This window comes from Dermacentor andersoni, chromosome 2 (assembly GCF_023375885.2).
Source record: "Dermacentor andersoni chromosome 2, qqDerAnde1_hic_scaffold, whole genome shotgun sequence".
NCBI lineage: Eukaryota > Metazoa > Arthropoda > Arachnida > Ixodida > Ixodidae > Dermacentor > Dermacentor andersoni.
Window position 1 is genome coordinate 97,898,032 of NC_092815.1, and position 14,120 is coordinate 97,912,151.

General features: G+C 45.7%; 1 protein-coding gene across 1 annotated transcript in view; it reads left to right on the forward strand.

Moving 5' to 3' along the window:
- Positions 1-7,727: 7,727 nt before the first annotated feature.
- LOC126541589 (excitatory amino acid transporter 2-like) overlaps positions 7,728-14,120 on the forward strand; it is a 74,880-nt gene continuing 68,487 nt past the window's right edge. Inside the window, exon 1 of the mRNA XM_055076764.2 lies at positions 7,728-8,204. The gene's annotated coding sequence lies outside the window, so the exon portion shown is untranslated. The remainder of the gene's footprint in view (positions 8,205-14,120) is intronic.

Below are 14,120 nucleotides of genomic sequence, written 5' to 3' on the forward strand. Positions count from 1 at the left end.
TGGGTCGTGAGGCCTGTCCTTTCCAAGCGCACCCCGGGCCTGCTGGACGGCCCATAGTTGAGTGTCCTTGTCTGTAGACTGCACTGCACTTTGGAGTTCGGGCAGGTATTTCATGGAGTTGGCTGATAGCGACGAGTGCAATGCCTGCGGTGTCGAGGAAACCATAGAACACCTACTGTGCTACTGCCCATCTTTTGAAAATGAAAGGCAAGACCTGTGCACAGCTCTCAATCAGCTAGATGGAAAGCCGTTCACCTTGAACAAGATCTTGGGACCATGGCCTCGCATATCGCAGCTACAAAAGGCCACGAAAGCGCTGCTGCGATATTTGAAAGCGACCGGATTGAGTCAGCGTCTGTGATCCGGACTGAGTGACCGACTGATATCTCCAGTGGACCTTCTCTTCTTTTAATCTTTCCGTCCCCCTTTCCCCTTCCCCAGTGTAGGGTAGCCAACCGGGCTCAGTCCTGGTTAACCTCCCTACCTTTCATTTATCATTTTCTCTCTCTCTCTCTCTAGCTTCCGTCGGGAACCTGGCACAGTCCCACATGATGTGTCATTGGTCCGCCGGACCCACTGTACAAACTCCGCGCACACCACTTGGATAGAGTTCTGGGTGAAGCAGGTGTAGTACTGCCGGGACGAGGAGTGACCCGGTCTGTATCTGCCTTAGGATGACGGCCTCCTCCTGACTCTTCTCCGAAGCGTACGGCAGACAACCGGGCACGACAGTTCTTCTTTGTTCGCCATTTCAGCGTCCGTTTTTCCGGTTTCAGTATAGCACGTCGCAAATAAATCTAAGGTATCGCAGATACCATATCTACGGCGTCCTAACTTGTAACCCTCCGTGCGACTTTGACCTATGTCACCGATGAGGCGGCATAAATGAGTCGTGTTTTGTGACACTAACGTAGCTCTTCACAAGTTCCGGCATACGAACATAAGGTATCTTAATTAAGGAAAATGAACCATTGTGTTTGCAAAAACGACATGGCATCCTCTTTAAGTGGCTTCCGAGTCATTCTTGCATCATCGGCAACGACTTCGCTGGCAACACTGCCCGGTCTGCCCACGAAGGCCCCAAGAGGCTTCCAATTCCCAGTAAATACTTCAGTGAGCTCTGTAATAAGCTCACTCGAATAATTCCCTTCAACGTCCTGGCATTAATACAGATATGGTCTGCAAGTTCAGTACATTTGCAGTCCTGTATCTTGGTCTTCTCTCTCTCTCTCTCTCTCTCTCTCTCTCTCTCTCTCTCTGCGTGCGTGCGTACGTGCGTACGATACGTGAACTTTGCGCGGGTGCCTGTGCTGGAGGTCTCTTCGGCAACGGCAACTATTCCTTTCGCCATAAAGGAGTTCCGGTTATAGTTACACAGGCGATGCTTGGAAGGTGCCGGAACTAAATGAACCTGACTGTGTTGTACACGATATTGTGCCACTATTTCTCATCTTTAATAATGATTAACAATCTATGGGTCGCCGTGCCTTCCTTCAACGGGTCGGTCGGTAAGTTGGTGTGACATCACAAAATGCCGACCAGCATAAAAAGAGTCTGTCTCCTGGCGGAGTTACCTCATTTCCTGACGGATCCTCCGTCGGTTGAATAATAAACCTGAACTACTTATCAAAGGAGCCATCAGTGAATCATCTGTCACCAAATATTGCAATACGGCGTCAAACATTGTAAATATCATAGAGAGAGAAAGGAATGAGATGAAAGACAAGGAGATTGATCGGAAGGCCAGCATCCTGTGTGCTACTCTGGGGAAGAGGAAAGGGAGAGAGAAATATTTAAAAAGAATTGCATAGAAACATTCGACGACGATTGTCAATGTACGTGATTAGTGCGAATGAAGTAACGAACGAATGAACAAACGAACGAACGAAAGTTATTCTTGCTGAGTCCAACCACCGACCAACTACGAAAACGGGAGCAAGCCCTGCCAACAACGCTATTCACTTTAACAGGAAGTTTTAGCTCGGGTGCTCCTATGTGAATACACGTAAAAGCAGAATTTGTTTTCCTCGGCAACCACTGCACCAAATTTGACGAGACTTATTGTATTTAAAACAAAAACATAAAATTTAGTGACTGTTCATTTCGTATTCTTGATTTACGTCGTCAATTTTTTATTAAAAATCGGCGAAAAGCGTTAATTTTAATAAAACGAAACTATCAAGTTTAAAGCTCTGTAACTAAGCAACGTAAAATGATATCGCAATTGTGTGAATTTCATCTGATAGTAAATCTAAAGCGGACAAAACTGGTATGTTACACGTGAATCTAAAAAAAATTAGTAATATGGAAATACAACTTTTTCAGAACCCGTGTATAAAACGTAACAAATTCACGTAAGCTATATATTGGCACACATAATTTGTCCGCTTTGAATGATCTAATGGATGCCGTTTACAGAAGCGCAATATGTGTTCTTGATGCAGATTTATTAATTTGTAAACTTTGTGCGTATATTTTTTTCGGAGTTTCGTATCTCTGAAAATTATTTTAACGAAATTTAGGCCCTAAACTGAAATTCCGCTTCAACAGCTACTAGAATTGAACTTTCTCCCTCAAATGCAACAAATTTCATCAAAATCGGTCCAGGAGCTATTTCAGCAAAGCGCTTTTGCGTCTTACATGTATTTGAATAGGCCACGTCGGAGTTGGGCCCGAGCTAAAGCTCCCTCTTAAAAAGCATATGCACAGAGAGAGAGAAAAAAAGAAGCATGCACGCTTACACATAGGAAAATTGTGCGGAAGCCCTCGACGATGTAATGTAAGCGAATAGAATAAACGAACAAATGAGCAAACGAGTGCGCGAATGAGGAAGAGAAAGAACTATAGCAAGAGAGAGTGAACGTTTTCCTTGCCGAATCCGACCATCGCCCACCGAGCAACCACGGGAGCGGGTGACAGAGCTAAAGAAATAAGTTATTCACTTGTAGTTAGAAGCAACTCGTCACCTTCTGGTGCGAAGACTTTATAAACCCGTATTCCGAGATCATCTGCTCAAAACACGGCCGGTCGTCGACATGTGCCAGTTTTGTTGCGAGCGACTGTGTCTGCGCGCTCCAGCGAGGACAGTGACAGGGGGCATGTTCTATGGTTTCCTTGCAGTCACAGTAATCACAAGCAGCACTGTCAGGCGTTCCGATGCGGCAAACAAAAGTATACGTGAAAGATACACCAAGTCGGGAAGTCGGCAGAGAACGGTTGTCTCTGTTCGGAATAGTTCAGATGGGATACGGAGTCAAATGCGCAATGAAGCGCTTATGTAAATGCTGTTGTGTGAGGAACTGTGAGTTCTAGTCGGCTGTCGTCATTGCATCTCGTTCTGTGCGAAAAGCAAAAATTATGATGATGAAGATGGTGATAATGATGATGGTGGTGGTGGTAGTGACGACAACGACGACGTGTTGTTGCGCAAGGGCCTTGGCCAGAACAGGCCAAGAATAAAACGGCTCGTAATTTTAAAACGAAGCTTTATATGGCTAGGCGAAACGAAAATGCTTCTGTCCGCGCCTGTGTGCAGAAAACTATCATCATCAGCAATGGCTTGAGCGTCGTCGTCTTTCTTTTTCCACAGCTACCTCGTTGGCTCGTGCCACTGCTCCCACGTTCGTCGTCGTCGTGTTCTTCCACAGCTGGCTCCATTGCCGCTCATCATTACAGCATAGAATTTCACTTCTGCCGTCGTAATGGGGAGGCCACGTTTACGGTGGTACGAGCCATTGCTTAAGGGGGTATGAGCCATTCATTATCTTTCACCATTCACCAGTCTTTCAGCCATTCACGGCCAGGAGGAGGAGGAATAAACTTTATTTGCAAAAATTAGCTGACAGTGGAGTCGTCCGGGATGCGCGGCGTCCCTAGTCCAGGATGTCGTGGGGTTGTGAGCCGATAGCTTGACCCTGCTCACCAGATAATGCAGGTCTTCAGGAATCGGGCTTGTCAGCTGGGCTTCCCACTGCTCGTCAGTTGGTCGGCTTATGTGTGGTAACGCTGCGTTATGTCCACACTCCCATACCATGTGGTAGAGGGTATTGGGCGCAGAGCAGAAGGCGCACTTGTAAGTGTAGCTCGCAGGATACATGGCGTGCAGCAGGGTGCCGGATGGGAATGTGCCGGTCTGTAGTTTGCCGAAGATCACCGCCTCTTCTCTAGTCAGCTTGGGATGCAGGGATAGGTAGGTCCTCCTACCCAGTCTATAGTGGCTCACGATGTCTCTGTATCTTTTCGGGACTCCATCGCGTAGGTCTACCGGGGCTCGTAAACCCGGTGGGATAGCCCGGTGAATGCGATCTCGCAGCGGCGTGACGGCCAGATTTAATTTTGAAGCGATTTAATTTTGAAGAATCGCAAGTTTCAGTGGCGAGAGGATGCTGCTAACCACGCCGCCGAGCAAACTCGAGACATCGAACGCAAGCGACAACCGCGGACTGCGGGCATACTGTTACTGACGTCGTTCTCTCTGTTGCAGCCGAACGTGTGTCTAACCTCCCGAAGAAACGCAAAGACGTAATCAATAATTGACAAAGACTTCAAGTGAACCGTCGGGATTTACCCAGTGATAAGCACCGGGGCCGCACGTTGAGCTTCGCTGGTTAACCATCTGTACGGAGTGCTTGGGCGGTGATTTTTTCCTCTAGTTCATTTTTTCACTTCTTTAGGATTATGAGCCAATATTCATGAAGCTCCCTCATAGCGGTGAAAGGTTGGAAAGCTGATGCAAGATTATAAAGCAAAATCCTGTCACTACTTATGCCCATTTAACGACTAAAAATGTACCGTGCTTATTATTTTCTTAATTCGAATATTTTTTTCAAGAAAACTGGGTGCAGTAATGATTAAATGCGGCCTGTTCACAGGGATTCCTCAACCTATTCACACAACGAATTGCAATGGCCTAAATAGCTAAATAAATTAATTCACTTTTTAAAGTTAAAATATTACCTTTAGCAGAAATCGTGACACTGCCATATTAAATTCGGCGAGCAATAAATTCGTCTCGGCCGAGCCGAATTCGCGAGGCTAGCATCTCTCAAAAGTCATGGTAGGTTTATCATTCCCTTTATAAGCCTAATTTGATTTAAAAACTGCAGGTTGATTTTTCTATCTCTATTTTTCTTTTTTTTTGGTTCGCACCAAAAGGACACAGGATGTATATAAGCATGCCTGTTGGCTCTTCTGTTTGCGAAGACAGGCGTGTAACTTAGTTTTTCTTTTTCTTCCCTTGCGCTTGTGCTTATCATTTGACACTGAGCGACATTATTTTGTTTGTGGTTTATAACGTGGTATATATAGTCGAAGTACGGAGCAGGCCGAGCTTACATTACATGTAACATAAGATAAACGCGGCAGCCCTTGTCCAACTACAGGACTAAACTCGTGACACACATCTGAAGAGCGCACGAGGTGGTACGTACACCCCGTTGACAGCATTTTTTTATTTGTATTTCTACGTGTGTGTTTGTGTCCAGTCTTAAAGCCGTCATATCCTGTTGAAATATGTATATATATATATATGGGCATGAGCAGAAGGCGCACTTGTAAGTGTAGCTCACAGGATACATGGCGATGACGATACTTTTTGTTTTTGTTAGCGCAAAACAAAAATGCACGGAAGCCTAGCCATAAACAGCCTCGCGGTGAAAGCTCTGAGGAATATTTCCATTGGCTTTGCTCTTTGCGGGCTGACTTGCAGAAGGAGCAGACAGAGGCTGACGGGAGTTGTGAAAAAAAAAAAATGTTGTGTTACCGTCAAAGTTGGCGGGAAAGCGCACTTCCATTGCATGTGACCAATTTAAATTGTATTTCATTCGTCATTTATTTAGCCTTTTGCTACGCGCTAAGGCGGCAGGGAAAAAATGATGCCTCTAGATATGGCAGTGCTTCTTTTCAGCTATCCACAAAGCATATCAGATCAAGTTATACACAACAATGCAATGTGCAGCGACAATCACAACCACCAAGTCCCGTCACGTGCGTTGAACAATGGAGCATACAAGCTAAACAATAGCGTTTAACATATCAAAGTGCGACGTACGTAATGCCTATATGGCGATAAGTACAAGCAAACGGATCACACTGAATATGCCCGAAGGCACTTATAAGCGATAGCAATAACTAGCGCTTGCATAGTCTATGCCTCCGAGACTTCCCGGATTGAAAACCTACGGGTAGATTGCAGACTACCCGTTTATTCTCCTTAAACTGATGTAGACCAGGATACTTTTCTTTCCATGATTCTTTTCTTTTTTGTATTTCCTAAGATGGGGGGGGGGGCTTAAATTTTTATGCCCTTCAAATTTACAACTAAGCTTGTTGTTTGTTTTTTAATAACCGCAGTGGGGAAGAACGAGAAGGTAGGCAACATTCTTGCCGGCTATACCAGGACACAATGGGAAAATTGAGGCCACCAATTTCGCCATGTAATGCACACACACACAAGCACACTTATAACGAATATAAGAAATATAATTAAGAAACGCGAACGTCCACTTGAAAATATATATATATATATATTTCTGCCATGGTCACAAGAGGACACTTCTTCAAGAGAATCTGTAAGATGTATTAGAATTTCGCCGAATGCATATTTCTTAATCTAAAGTAGCTGCAGAACATCAGTGGATGTCGTTATGGGTCCTTACTAGCTAACAATGGTTAAAACAGGGGGGAAATGTGCAATATAAAGCGACAATGTGATCTGCGTGGTACATTAATATCACACGTGACCAATTATAAACGTGATTCGAGACAGCTATCGCGCCAATAGTCCGCATTGAGTTCTCTGCCTACGAAGAAGTTTGAAACATAAATGCTAACTGCATCTTTATCTTCGTGAAAAACATTTGTGCGTGCGTGTGTTGAAGAGATGCAGCGATAGGAAAGCTTTTGCTTTTGAACATGTGAATCTCATTGACAAGCACTCCATCTTTCGCATATCAAGAGAACCTTTTCTTTTTCGGTAAGGAGTGAGTGAGTGAGTGAGTGAGTGAGTGAGTGAGTGAGTGAGTGAGTGAGTGAGTGAGTGAGTGAGTGAGTGAGTGAGTGAGTGAGTGAGTGAGTGAGTGAGTGAGAAAGCCCACTCCTCATTGCGGACGAAGGGCTATGAAGAGCAGGCAAACGACCTGTAGTTCCAGTAAACTACAATATCGCCACAGCAAGAACCTACGCTGCATATATGTAAATTTTAGCTTCAGGTTCAATTTCACGACACGAGCACTGAGCGGTGATTTACAGCGTGTCATACGCTGCCACCACAGAAACAAAAAAAAAGACAAGATAAGCCCGCCGGCCACGCTTTGTACGAGCAGCTAGCTTTCACCATCACCACCTCAGCATTTGGCTTTTCTTGCTTTGCTGAAGAAAATTTATTTTGGCACTTGGCACAGCGTGCCGTCATCTTCTCTAGGCCTGCTTCTCTTTTTTCTCCGTCGCTGCAATCCGGATGTTAAGCGTTCGGGGCGTTTCCAACTGTTGCATTCGCGACCCTTACGGGCGCCTCTCACCTTCACCCGCGTCCCTTTCATAACAGCCTACTCTCTCTCCCTCTCTCATTCATATCCTCCTCGATCTCTCCTATCTCGCCCTCTCCCTTCCAAAACCTACGCGTTCCTCTCAACGCGCATGCCCACAGCACGCATGGCGCGATTCGTCTCCGCCAGTCCAACCGTACGCTACCCGCGATAGGCGACCTGCGCTTGGCAGTTCTCGCTAGGCGACGCGAAGCGGTGGCTGCAGCCCTGCGGCATTCTGAACCCCATCCCCGCCGCGCACCCTCCCTCCCTCCCGGTTCCCCGAGAACGAGCTGCTGCTATTCTGAGTCGTTCTCCACTCCCCCACCTCAACTGCCGAGTGGCGCCCGCTCCCTTCTGTTCTCTCACTATTTTCTTCGCGGCCCTACGTCGTCGCCGTGCGGAGGGCACCGGAGCTCCGACCAGTCGTTCAAAACCCTGCGCGCGCGTGCCTCGGTGCCAAGAAACGGAACGGACCTGCTTGCCCCCCGCCGCCACCATTGCTCTTCGCCGTAGTAACCTTTGCCGCCGCCGCCGCCGGTGCGCCGTCCTCGACCCGTCGTCGCTGGGCGCCGACCTGCCGCCGCGAATGGAAAGCCGGGGCCTGGGACTCAGCTCGCGCCTCTTCAACCAGTTCATCCTGCTCAAACGCACCTCCTACGACCCCATCCTTCGGTTGAGGTAAAATGGCACGCGCGCGCGTCTGCTGGCTCGAACCGCCGCGAAAGAAAAAAAAAAAAAAACGCTGCGCGCGCTTCCGCGAGTCTCGGTGCGAGTGTTTACCCGAGTGGAGAGTGTGTATTTCATTCTTTACCTCAAAACTTGGCACTGGACCTGTGGGAGGTGGGGAGGGCCAGTGAAGGGGGGGGGGGGGAGAGTTTACTGAAACCTGGCTGAACGGGAAGTTCGAGTTTATTGCGGGTGTTGCGAGAGTTGATGAAACACACGTACCTGGTGCAAGGGTTTAAAAGTTAAGGCGATAAAATAAACGTAATACGGTTACTCCCACGAATCCAATAGAAAGAGGGACCAATGTCAGTTTACGTTACGCAAATGCCGGAAGCAAGGGCTCCACATTGAGTTCAACCTGGTTAAACATTTGCTATTGTTATCCGTACAACGAAAGAACTCAACTTAAGCGCGACGTATTACAGGGTCATTTACTCTGCGGACGCTATGTAAACGCTTGAAGTCATCGTAGCTGTTTTGATGATACTTTTTATAGTACAATTTGCTTATTAGTTTCCTGCTATAGGGAACGTCAGTTGTATTTTATTTCCTCTGACGTACCTCTTTGTACTGATTTCGATTATGCAATTGTGGCGATTTCATATTGAATGGCCTAACTAGCATATAGTGTTATCGTGGCCCAATACCATGGGTTGCAAGGTACCCTGGGGGGTTAGAACGAAACTCGAGTAAGCAAAGAATACCGTGTATAAGTAAAGGCATGAAAATTGGGGAATTGAAGCAAACATAACCACATTTCTGAGCAAATGAATGAATGAATAGAACCTTTATTTCTATGAAAGGGACTGCTCTCGGCCGCTGTTGGGGATTAAAGTAGAAAAGGGTCTGAGTTAGGGGATTATTGGGTGCAGTACAACTTCATTTCAGTTCTTCGGTCGCGCTCGCATGGGTCCATGGACCTCGCCCACATCACTCGATACAGGCCACTTTGACTGCACCGTATGTCGCGGTGGCGTTCCGTGCTTCAGGCTTAGGTTATGTTAGCCTTGTGAAGGTTCTCATGTAACCTCGTGGTAAGTGTATGAGGTCGAAAATAAAGTGTCAAGTGAGCTGCTTTTGTGTGCAGTCAGTTTCCCATTCAGTGGCACTGAGTCACACTGGCTTCACGCGAAGCATAAAAATTGTAATGCCATCCCAGACGTCGCAAACAGCAGCTTCGTGTGATCGGGGCCATTGCTTGCTCTAAATATATCCAGGCTCCCTATACCCCGACGTTTTGACTTGCTGCAGGAAGGCCGCGAAAGCATAGCTTCTTGTACAATAACGATGGTGGCAGTTTATATAAGTACTGCATCACGCTCGTGTATGAGAAAGTCCTCAAAACGTTTCGGTACAGTAACGACAATAGGGGATTGATTCATATATTCTAGTTAGATCATAGAAGTCACATCAATTTCTTTTTTACTAATGCACACAATAAAAATGAAAGAACCATTTCTTTGTATGAGAGAGAGAGAAAGGGAAAAAAAGAAAGGATAAAGGCAGGTAGGTTAACCAAAACGAAATATCCGGTTTGCTACCGTACACTGGGAAATGGGGAGATAAAAAAAGATAAAGAAAATCTATAGAGGTAGATGCGGAGCACATGTACGCCATTATCGCACGTGATCACAGCCCGGGATGACAGTAAATGCTAGTCACTGGTACAGTCGCGGGGTCAGGTTTGTTCTTAAAAATTGTAACGATGATTTCTGAGCCCTCTGTTGCGATTGTTTGTGAAATAGGTGTCCAAAATTTATTTGTTCTGACCACGGTATAATGTACGTCCGTGCGAGCTAACGCAGAAACGAGCTCGAGGGCAGGGTTAGATGAGATAGTTAGAAACTTGGGGGGTTCACGTGCCGTAACCATGATCTGATTATGAGTCTCGTCGTAGTGGGAGACTCCGGATTAATTTCGACCACCTCTGGTTCGTTAACGTGCACCAAATGTACGGTAAATGCGCGCTTTTGCATTTTGCTCCCATCGAAATGCGACCGCCGCGGCTGTGATTTGATCCCGCGACCTCACACTTAGCAGCGCAACGGCAAAGCCACTAAGCAAGCACGTAGGGTCTTAGATGATACATAAGCGAACACACTGGTCGACTGACCACCGTGTAAACGCAACAGACTGGACGTGCTGCATGGAAATAGCTTGATGCACGGTTATCACACGCGAAAACTGAACCGTATAAAGAACCGAAGGATCAGAAATCGCGATATTGCTGCAAGTGATCCGGTTACATTGAATAATCTCAAGATACAAGGAATACTGAATGAATCGAAGGAAAGTTCTTCGTGGGGAATTTCTGTTCTCAGAGGAGTTTCACTGCAGAGGCATTATCATCATCAGATATGTCATATCATTATGCAAGATATATATATATATATATATATATATATATATATATATATATATATATATATATATATATATATATATATATATATATATATATACACACGCGTACGTGAAGTGTACACTTCACAGCACAGCACAGTCACCTTCGCGCGCATAGGTAGAAGTTACTGCAGTGTAGCTAGGAGATTGTCTATAGCGTTCATAATTTTTGCCTCTGCTAGCGCCACTGGCGTATTTAAACCGGACAGTAGCAGCTGCAAGGCGTCGATTATTTGTCGCAGCATGCCTTTGATGACAGAGTCCGGTGGGGATCTCTGAGTGTCTTAAGTACTGAAAGCGCATAAGGCGGGACCTACTGTGATCAGCCAGCGCTGAGAGATTTCTTGCTGTTGTATCAGGCTTTTAGATAAGCTTTGAGTTGGCATTTCTCCATCGCTTTCAGGGCAATCATGCATATTTTGTAACCCGCATTAGGCAACTTGAAAAATTCCGAAGTTGTATTCATTTTTTCACAATTAACCTTGCCAATAGAGTTACCAAAACACCCTCAAATGTGACTACTCTAAAGAAAAAATTGAAGGACATATGAAAGACTAAGTAGAATTATCTTTTTTTTTATATAAATACTGCTGTTTCTATTTCCAGACATAGCAGGAGTGGGTACAGATTTTAGTATGTACAAATGAAATGACACAAGAAAAGAATAAATCAACAGGTGATAGGATTATGCTCAACAAACTCTTAAAATGGCAATGCGCGAAGCGAACCATCCAAACTGTGAACAAACGTTCTGTGAACAGACAAAGATTAATAGGTTTCAAAACAGCTAAGCCAGTCATCTAGGTGCCATAAGAAAAAGATGTGCCGTTGACTCCCTGGTCGAGCCAAATAACTGGACGACTTTTTTCTTAAGTCTTCATTTGCGTGCAGCAGCCTACAATATTTGAAAAAGATGCCCCTTTTGTGACGTAATAATTGAGTGATAGCCCGTAGAAAGAAATTCTGTTCTCAACCCGTGGCTAGTAGATGTTAGAGATTATGAAAGAGCGGACGCAGCTATCCTCTGCATCTGAATTTCGCCGCGCGTTCGTCTCCCATCTCATTTCTTAAAGGGAATGGTACTAAAGGAGGTCGGTGCGGCAAGGTGACCCCTGTGTAAGTGACCTTGAAAAAACTAAAAGCGTGAACGTGGTGAGTCGCCTGGCACCGCTCTCTCCCAGCAACGAGATACTACAAGTACAGCGTACGCTGTCGCGTCATACTGTTTCGTTTCTCCCTATGGAGTGCTTCGAAATAGCACCATTCGCTTTGGTTGGGACACTCCAAACTTTTCTTGAACAGTCATACCGAAATCACGGTAGAATTGGCACGCACATCCGTTTGACCCTGGAGTTTGAACCGTTTACACATTTCCCCACGGCACAGGGTAGCCAGCCGGTACTTACACTGGCTAACCTCCCTGTCTTTCCTTCCCTTTTCTCTCTTCCTCTCTTTAGCTCCTATTAACCAGCGACAAGATAGACAATTCTTTCGCTAAATCAAAGCAATTATAGGTGGTACTAAATGTCAGCAAGGCTCATGCCTCACAGTGCACCATCTTGGCAGGCGACATTAATGTCGGCGCTCAGCTCAGACTTCAGCAACGTGCGCGATGTTGTATGCAATGCTATGAATAGGCGCGCACACTTTTATAGTATAAAGTTCGCAGGCTCGAACCTTTCAGTTAGTACTTAACGTTTCTGAATGACCGTAGAAAGTAGGTTCATTGTTTTCACGTTTCTGCAAATAATCTCACTGCATCAACCAGTGCATGTGCGAACATAAATATACGCTGTTCTTTCGAAACACTGCCGGATTTACGGACAACTAACTGCAGCCAGAGGCAGGAAGAGCAGCTAGTCTAGTGGGCATGTTTTCGAGTCTCTTTGTACGGGACAGCAGAACAACCTTGTAAACAGACGCTGTTCCGGGACCCAAGACTAGTAGAGGCACCCCAGAATGAAGCACCACCACCACTGCTGTTGAAATCGGAGAAGCGACGCCGATGAATCTGTTTGAGACAGATGGCGAGAGTTAATTGCGCCGCACACTTCGTGCCATACCGATACAATAGAAGCCATGGACCGTCCCTGTCAAGTTGTGTTCTCAGGGGAAAAAAACCACGTTTGGTGAACCAGCAAGGCATGGCAGTTAGCCATGCAGATGCAAAGAAACAGCACCGCATCTGGATCCCAGCCTTCGACAGAACGGTGCCGACACAGTTGAGATTCAGTGTGGAGCGACTGAACAGTTATTTTACTTAGCCGGAAGAGCTTTAATAGAAAGGATAGTGCTAACCAGGATACAAATGGCCAAAGCGTCAGGGAATTATAACTAGCCTGAATATATGCGCGAGGAAAAGATGTGCTTGAAGACCAGTTTAAATAAAGAGGCAGAGATGGTCCCATCTGCGGGAAGAAATAGTCAAAAGCGTGAAACCTTTGCATTGGGATTTAATAGGATGAAGACGAGAAAGCAGGCTTAGGACACCGGATGCAGCGTTCACAACCAGCTTCCGACCCTAGTGTTGTGACCACGCCGTATTTTACATTAGTCAAAACTACGAAAATTTCTGTCATCGTAAATTTCTGACTTCACGGTATAGCCCTGAATTCCGCCAGAAATTTTGTTCATGTACAGTAGAAATTTTCTGTTTCAGTTTCTGTTACACGAACTGGCTCTTCGGTAGGAAAAGGTTGCACAATTTTAAATGCAACGCTTTGCTGATTTTTATGTAAAGACAAATCTCTGGTAGTTCAAAGCTTCGGAATTATGAATTCAGTGTTATAGAATTTGAACAACTCTGCCAACGGAACGAGCGGGATTATGGTAAAAAGGAACTCAAAAAGGGAGCTAGAACACTTACCACTGCAGAAAGCATAAGTAAAATGCTCGAGCATTATCTTCAAGGAGTGAGCTGAGTTTGCCAATAGCTTAGATATATACAGCGGCTGAGGTCCACACGAATACGACTTATCGGCATCCCTGTACTACCTACTGTGCGCGTGCACTCTGCCTACATGCCAGGATTATTGGGCCAGAACTTTAAATTGAGATAAACTGTCTGTTCATTAGGCATGATGCAAAGCAACCCTAGATGTCCCATCATGCACGTACAGATCGCACTGTGATATTTCTGTAAACTTGGGCGACCAACGTGTGGTCCATTACAGAGGTGTCCTCAGAAGGATGTAGGTTGTCTTACCATGTAGTGGCTACTCTTAATACTACAAATTCTACTCTACTAGTGCGGCTGGATGACATTTATTTCAGTCGATACACTACATGATTGGCAAATAAGACAATTTCTTAGTAAAATTTATGAAGGACTGAACGCATTCTAATCTATCTAGTAGCTAAATGGCAGCAAGGTGCGGTGAGGTTTGCTGTGCCGTCGCCTGCTTCGAGCACTACACTAGTGCCACTTCTTTGGCATGGGGTCTTGGGTCTTGGGCATGGGGCTAT